The following is a 7,555-nucleotide window of genomic DNA, read 5'->3' as shown; positions in this document are numbered from 1 at the left end:
TATTCTGTGTGACCCATCCAGCACTCACCTTGTGGAACTGCTCTCCAAGACACCTTGAAGGCATCTTCTTGGCATCCAGTCTCTCTGCTGGAGTAGCTTTCAGGTTCAGGGCTGTAGAGTCATTTAATTTACTTGATGCTTTGTGCTCTTAATCCCCAGACTCCAGTGTATGTGTAACTGTTTAGGCAATTTCTTTCTACAAAACCCCTGAAGTGGGAGCACTATGGAGTCTGTGATGTTATTACATCTCTAGTGCCATATGCAAATAACGCATTGCAAATTTACACGTTGACGTTAAAATGAAATTGGAAGATAGTGAATGTGCACATGAAAAATGATATTTAGAAGTTTGAGTTCAGTTTAGCTAATCTGGATAAATTTTTCCTGGCAATTATATGGCTGTGATGTGCTGTAATTTAGAGTTAATCAATTTAATATTATTTGGCTTTTACTGAAGATTATAACAGAGCTTTTGTATTGACATAAAAGGCTGCCAGTAAGTACTTCTTGAAAAGAATAACAAGTAAAAAAAAAAAGGCATTTTAAAATGCTTTTTCATGTTTTGCTGGGAAAGACTTCTTTGGGCTGTATCATGTTGCGCCATTGATCCGTAATGAGGAGCTGACTCTATGTGTCAGAGGGATGGGGGGATTGGTATGTCATATGGCCATTTTTAATATTTTCTTGCTATTTTTTAGGTCACTTCTTTTATGACTGGTGGTAAAAAGGAAGATTTAGAAGTTGTGGTACGAGGCTTGTCATTTAGGTAACACTTAGCAAAGAGCTTCTTTAAGTCTGAGATGTTGGGGGACACGTCATCTGCTGCGCTGGCCTGGTCCTTTTCAGTCTTTGCTCATGGTATAAGCCAGAGGATTTAGAAATGTGTGGGACTCGGTGGCTTCTGCTGTGCTGGGCTGTGTGGTACAGCCTGTGCTGAAGAGCAAGGTCTTTCTTGAGCGTTCCTCAAATTGCCAAATGCGGCCCCATTTGAGCTTGAGAAGACCACCCAACTCTGAGACAGCTGATTCTGCACAGCTTTTAGGTGGTTGTTTAGAGCAAGACTCAGGGTGTTACATGTAAGGTAACACTCAAGTTAAAAAACAATGCTATGTATATTTAATTTGTAAAAGCTCTAACTCTCCAGATGCTGGACTTGTCAGCATATAATTGATAACATAGAGCAGGGCTGTTTGATCAAGTTAATTGAGGAGGAAGGAGGCTGCCCACTAAACCACCTGTGCGTTCCTCAGCCTGATTTCTGAAAGCATCAAAGCTGGGCAGCTACTTTTCATTCCTGCTGGGTACCACTATAAATGCATTTTAAAGTGCTCCTGGCATCAGTTCTGGAGGTTGAACTCCAACGCATTATCATGACTGAACAAGCTGAACTGGTCGAATAGCAGAAACTGCTAACTTTATTTTCTTGGATATTCACTTTGAGGTTTCTAGAAGGCTAAGTCTCTTTTTCCAGTGCTTTCCTAACCTGCAGGTGACTATTTTGGAGACTAGCTGCCTACTAGCAACCTTGAAGCATTGGTTCTTTTTATTGCTAGCAAATCTCCATGTAAGGACTCCATCTTCAGACAGTGATGTGCTTTTGTCGTGGAGTGGAGTCCTGCAGTTGGGCTGATGTTTCAGTGAAGTATCTGACTTCCCCAGGGACAAATCTGAACTGATTCCTTTCAAGGTTTATTCTGTATAGACTTCAAAAGTTGAAAGGAAACAATGGTGGCGCGTGTGACATTTTATAAGGTCATAAGCCAAAGCTGTAGTTTGAAACTCTCCTCTTTTTCTGCAGTTAACAAACACACTACCTGTTGAAGAAGTGATATTTTATTGTAGTAACTCCTTTGCAGGAGTTATTTTTGTACACCTTTGAATATCTCTCTAGTGTATACAACCCACCTCTCCTTGTAGCACTGAGCGCTTATCTTTTCTTCTACAGTTGGTCCACTGCTGAAGGCTTCCCAACTAGAAGAGGAGCTTTATCAGCTGCTAGTGACAACTCAGTGCTGTGGCATAGTGATCAAAGTCTTGAAAAATAAAAGATTAAAAAAAAACCAAATCCCAATTATCTGACAATCAGCTCTCCAACCATGGCCAACACCTTGCTAGATGAGTGGATTTTTTAGAGAACTGTCAGTAAAAGCCTTGTGATGCTTGCTGGGTCGAGTCTCTAAAAGCTGTGCGGAACTGATACAATGGGGCCAAATTTGACTGGAAATGTTCTCTGCTATCAAGAGAGCAAAGCATTGCTTTTAGTGTGGTTGTTAGATTTTGATGTGTTTTCAGGGTGATGATTCACAGCCATGGAGTAATCTTGTTATTTCTGGGTGAATATTAATTTTTATAGTAGTCCCATAATGAGACCTTTTCTTGAAATTTTTTTAGTACAATGAGTAGGTCTAAGCAGAAGCCAATATTGGATGGTCAACAGATGTTTGCTTTATCTAGCAAACCTGTTTGCAGAGATTAGTAAAAGCATCTCCTGAACACTGGATGCTCTAAACTCTTGTTTTCCAGTTCAGCCACTGATTCAGTCAGACTGATCTTGGGTAAACCACCAAATGTGCTGTGCTTCAGATCACCGAATGTGAAGTACTCGCTGGTATTTTGCATTGGGTGTTTACTCTGTATGTTTGCTGGGACAAGCCATGACTCCCTTCTGTTTCTATTTGTGTTCCCCATGAGAGACCAAGTGCTAGGGAAAAAAAAAAAAAGCCCTTCAGGTCAGAATTATGATGGGAAAAGTGAAATTATGAACTCTGTAAAAAGAGGACGCTGGGTGCCTCTTCCTACCTCTAACACTGAAGTCCTGATTTAATCTACAGGTCAGTTGTTTGAGCGTGCAGTTGGACACGTGTTTGTGCTGAATGCTAAATGGCTTTGTGATCATTATTTAATGAAAACTGCATGTGACAAATTGTCAGGCAAGATACTTTGTTCTTTGCTGTAGAACACATGAAACAGCCCTTAAAATCTGTGCGCCTGCTGGTGCTGTTTGTCTTTTTGGAAACAGCTATACTGGTAACAGTTGGCTCCTGCTAGTCTAGGTTTAGTGGTTAATGGCTATTGAATTCCTTCAGCATCAGCAATAACAGCAGCAGACGGAGGTTGACACAGGAGACAGTGATTTGAAAAGAGGGAAGATTGAAATTAGTGATGCAGAAGCATGGTGGGTGCACACACACGGGACAAGGGGCTTTCCCGAGCCTCTGCTGACCAGGGAAGAAGTTAGTTATAGTCAGACCCGCTGGGTTTTGCCTTGTTCGTTATCCCTAAGGACGGTTGTTTGTTCGGCTGCTTTTCCACTTGTCTTCCCGTTTCAGTATGAACTGTCTATACGTCAGGCTGAGATGTTGAGCTGGCAGGATTTCTGTAGTTAGAGACTGAATTAAGTTAGAAAATAGGTGAAATTCTCCAACTATTAAAGTAGGCTGAGCAGACATACAGGATACGCTGCCCGTTGGGGACCTGTGGTGCCGTCGTGGTGGGATGTGGCTGGAGACACTGTCACAGAAACCCTCTCCTGGCTGCGGGGCAGAGTGCTATAGTCCTTTGTGCAAGGGGAAAGATGACTGTGTGGAGCAGAAAATGCAAAGTAAAGAGATGGTTCTAATCCCTCAGGATTTTCTCAATCCCATCCTCTTAAAAAATGCATCTATGACTTAGATTTTGATTGATCTGGACTTTAGGAAGGGATGCTTTGAATCTGAGTCTCATCTGAAATTCTTCTGCATTCTTTTGCTTTCAATGTCAAAGCACCCAATACCTCTATACGGGTTGCTCCTACCAACAAAGACCTTTTGGAGTTAATTCAGTTAGAAAAAGGTGTTTCTAGAGGACACTTTGTGAATTCCTAGTGAGCAAGTATGGAAACTCTTTGAAATGTTGATGTACCTAAGGGCTCACCAGAAAATCCACTGGAGCCAAAGGAAATACTCTAATCAATTCTAGTAGTGCAAACCCTGTGAAAGATGTTATATCAAAATATTTTCTTAATTTATAAACTTTATTTGCTTATCTGAACAAATTTGGCTCTCTGGCACCTTGCATTAAGTCTGTTCTCTTGTTGCTGTGAGTAATAATTGTTCTAGTTACTGTTCACAAGCAGGAAGGGATCATCATTTTGAAGGACAGTCTTGTCGTCTTATGATGGTGAGTGGTGGGGAAACACTACCTTGATTTCCTACAAGAGAGCAGTGCATCCTAAGCAAAGCAGCCTCAGCTGGGACTGGTCGTGTCTTTGAAATGTGACCATCCACTCGACCTGTAGTTAAATGTACCATAAAGGTTACAGATCTCACATCTGCCTCAGTTTAGGATTTATCTTGGCTAGGAAAAGACAACAGGGTAATCATGCTGACCGTGATGCAAGGCTCCCAAAGTAGCCCGCTGCATTGCTCTGACTTACCTCGCTAATCACCACCTCGCTAAACTGACCCAAAGTTGCCTTGGCTGTACTGTACTATATCCAGCTGAGACAGATTGCCGGCTGTCATCACCCATGGATGCCATCACACCCTTTCCCCTCATGTGAATGAGCTGTAACCTAAACCAGAAGTAAAAACTATGCCATGTGAGTTGAGGGTGGGTGTTGTTTTCTTTTTCCCCCAAGTGGGAGCCACAGATGCAGGAAAAAAAAGCTCATCTATAATGCTTGCCCCTCCAAATACAGTCAACTGAGTAACTGGGGAAAGGTAACCCAGATATAGCAGAAACTGAGATGGCAATGAGTGTAATTTAGGCTGTAAATGTTGTCAGTGAAAAATTAGACTGATTTTAAGAGTATAGCCAGGGTTCACAGCTCAGGTCATCTGTCTGGATAAACAGGAGCTGGCTGTACTGTACTCAGATATTGTCTCTGTTTTCACATTAATAACTGGCTATTAGTGCTTCCTGGACGTGACCACATTTGCTGAACCAGTTATCCTTCTTCCAGCAAGCTCGGAAGATAATTTTAGCTCTGGTTAGTGCTACAATTAAACTCAAGAAGCAGATGCCACCTTTATCTTTGTACCTTTGCTGTTTCCACTGCTGCTTATCTTGGGGTAGCATTCCCAAGGACATGCATGCTTGTGAGTGCACCATGGTGGTGTCCCTGCCGAGCATCTTCTGGAGTCCAGCCCTAGTCCACAGGCACCTGGCATGGCCAAAACCTGTGTCAGTTATGGTTTTTGCTGTGCATGGTTCCCTGGGGGAGACGGGGTGTTAAAAGTACTCTTATGCTTTCAGGGGCAGTGATCAAGGGCTCTGGTGTCACATGAATGCAAACCTCGTAGCTTTTCAAAGCCCAGTTCCTCTAGTACCTTTCATCCATGAATCTGTTCCTTCCCAATACTGCTCATGTCTCAAGCACTGTGGAGGTCTCAGACTGGAAACAATCCTGGTTGCATGAACCACTGGATCAGACTCCCGCTTTAGCTAGAAGGAAGAGCATCCGTGGCTTATCATCTGTGCCACCTCGAGTTTCTTAGGATAAGCATAGAATCATAGAATCATTTTGGTTGGAAAGGACGTTTAAGATCATAGAGTCCAACCGTTAACCCAGCACTGCCAAGCCCACCACTGAACCATGTCCCTAAGCACCACATCTGCACATCTTTTAAATACCTCCAGGGATGGGGACTCCACCACTTCCCTGAACAGCTTGTTCCACTGCTTGATGACCCTTTTGGTGAAGAAAATGCTGTGAGAAATGGTGTCAAAGGCTTTACTAAAGTCTAGGTACCCAACATCCACAACATAAACCTAACTAATTTGATAAGCCCCTTCACAGCAAGGGCATCCTGTAAGGAATGTTTCCCTTCTTACGGGACCAATACAAGAGATTCAGATGTTAAGAATGGGTGGGGGTTTGGTGCAAGTGAGTGAATCTCCAGTGAGCAGGTGGATGCTGCTCTCCTTCCAGGGAGACTTGCGGCATGTGGAGGAGGAGAGTCATTCCGAGCTGTCACTTGGGGGGTGGTGTGAATATCTCCGAGGGTCTGGGTTGCATCATTGGCACGAGCTTTAGTAAATGTAACAGCCGCAGCGTCCCCCTCAGTCAAGCCTTTGCGGTGGGGGAAGCGGAGGAGAGGGGAATGCTGGTTTGACATTTTAATGGAGTGAGAATAAAATGTTTGGTCTATGGTGGGGAGAGCTGCTGTGATTGCAGGCACCACCATTGCCTCAGCTCCTGCAGACTGTTTGGCAGAAAGCCTTGCCGCTGGCCCCCACGTACAGTCAGCGCTGAGGGGGAAAAGCTAACTTCTTAAGCCAACGTTTTGGGGGAGAAAAGGCCGTCTAATGAGAGCAGGGAGGAGGCCCAGCACTTGTTGCTGTGTTGGTTTGGAGTGACAAGTATATCTCTGGCTATTAGAGAAGTAGTTTAAAATGTGCTGTGGTTTTTAGCATAATAAGATGTGCTGCAGATATGTCACATCCATTTTATTCCCCACAGCTGTTTACAAAAAGGAAAAAAAAAATAAAAACCCCCGAGACTGGAGCAGCTGCAGTCACTCAGCTGTCAATATGGGACAAGGCTCTTTCTGCTCCTCCTTTATTTCCACTTCACTCTGTTCTGCTGCACGTATCTGGCTGTTCTGTGAATTTGCAGATCATGAGATTTTTTTCAAACTGCCTTTGATCTATACAGAAAGACTCACCCAGCTCTCATTTGAATTCATTAATGCTTTGAGTAGGCATTTTAATTTTATGTTTACTGGCTTGTTTCCCTTTGTACTGTTATCTAACTGACAAGTTCGTTGTGCTCTGCATTACCTTTAGGTTTTCGAGTCTAAAACGTTTCCTCTTCCCTGAAAGCCATGATCATGTTTAGAGATGTTATAAAGGCATCTTCATTTCCTCGGGACAAAACGTGAATTACTCTCAGCTTTGATGACTAGCAAATCAATATCGAAGCACGTAATCTTTGCTACAGCATGAACAAAGTATGTTTTGTACCATCAACTGTAGTTTAAATTGTAGTTTAAAAACCTACTTAAGCACTAAAAGCAGCATTTTATTTGCAAGTTCCATGCCAGGGAAGTCACAGCATTAAAGGAGTTTCCTGGGCTGGAGTTTTTCCCACAAAGGTCTGCTGTCTTTTCCCCAACAATTGTGAATTTAGCACAATGTACAGAATTCTAGCAAGAACCCTGATTCCTAAACATGTGGCCAGAAAGATGAGGAGAGGATGTGTTTCTTGTTGATCAAGCACAACCATTTAAGTGGAGAAAATGCACTACGGCTGGTCAGACCGTTGATCTCGCGTTGCTGGGGTAGTGCTGTCTTTGGGAAGGGTTTAGGTGTTAGCAAATCGCCAAACTGTGAATCATTGACTGTCAGAAGCATTTGGCTTGTCTGTTGTTTAAGTTCTTGTGGTCAAGTGTAGTACAGTGGGGTTGAGAAAGGGAATGTATTTTGGATGACCAGGATGATGAATGTACGATGCTTCATGTTTATTTGTAATGTCCTTTTTATACTTAGAAATTGCTTACATATGTATCTGTATGTAAATAAATGTTTAATCCTTTCCACTTGGTGTTTGAAGTGTTTGATTTGTTTGTTTTTT

The sequence above is a fragment of the Nyctibius grandis genome, chromosome 2 (assembly GCF_013368605.1).
Source record: "Nyctibius grandis isolate bNycGra1 chromosome 2, bNycGra1.pri, whole genome shotgun sequence".
NCBI lineage: Eukaryota > Metazoa > Chordata > Aves > Nyctibiiformes > Nyctibiidae > Nyctibius > Nyctibius grandis.
This window is presented reverse-complemented; position numbering follows the sequence as displayed.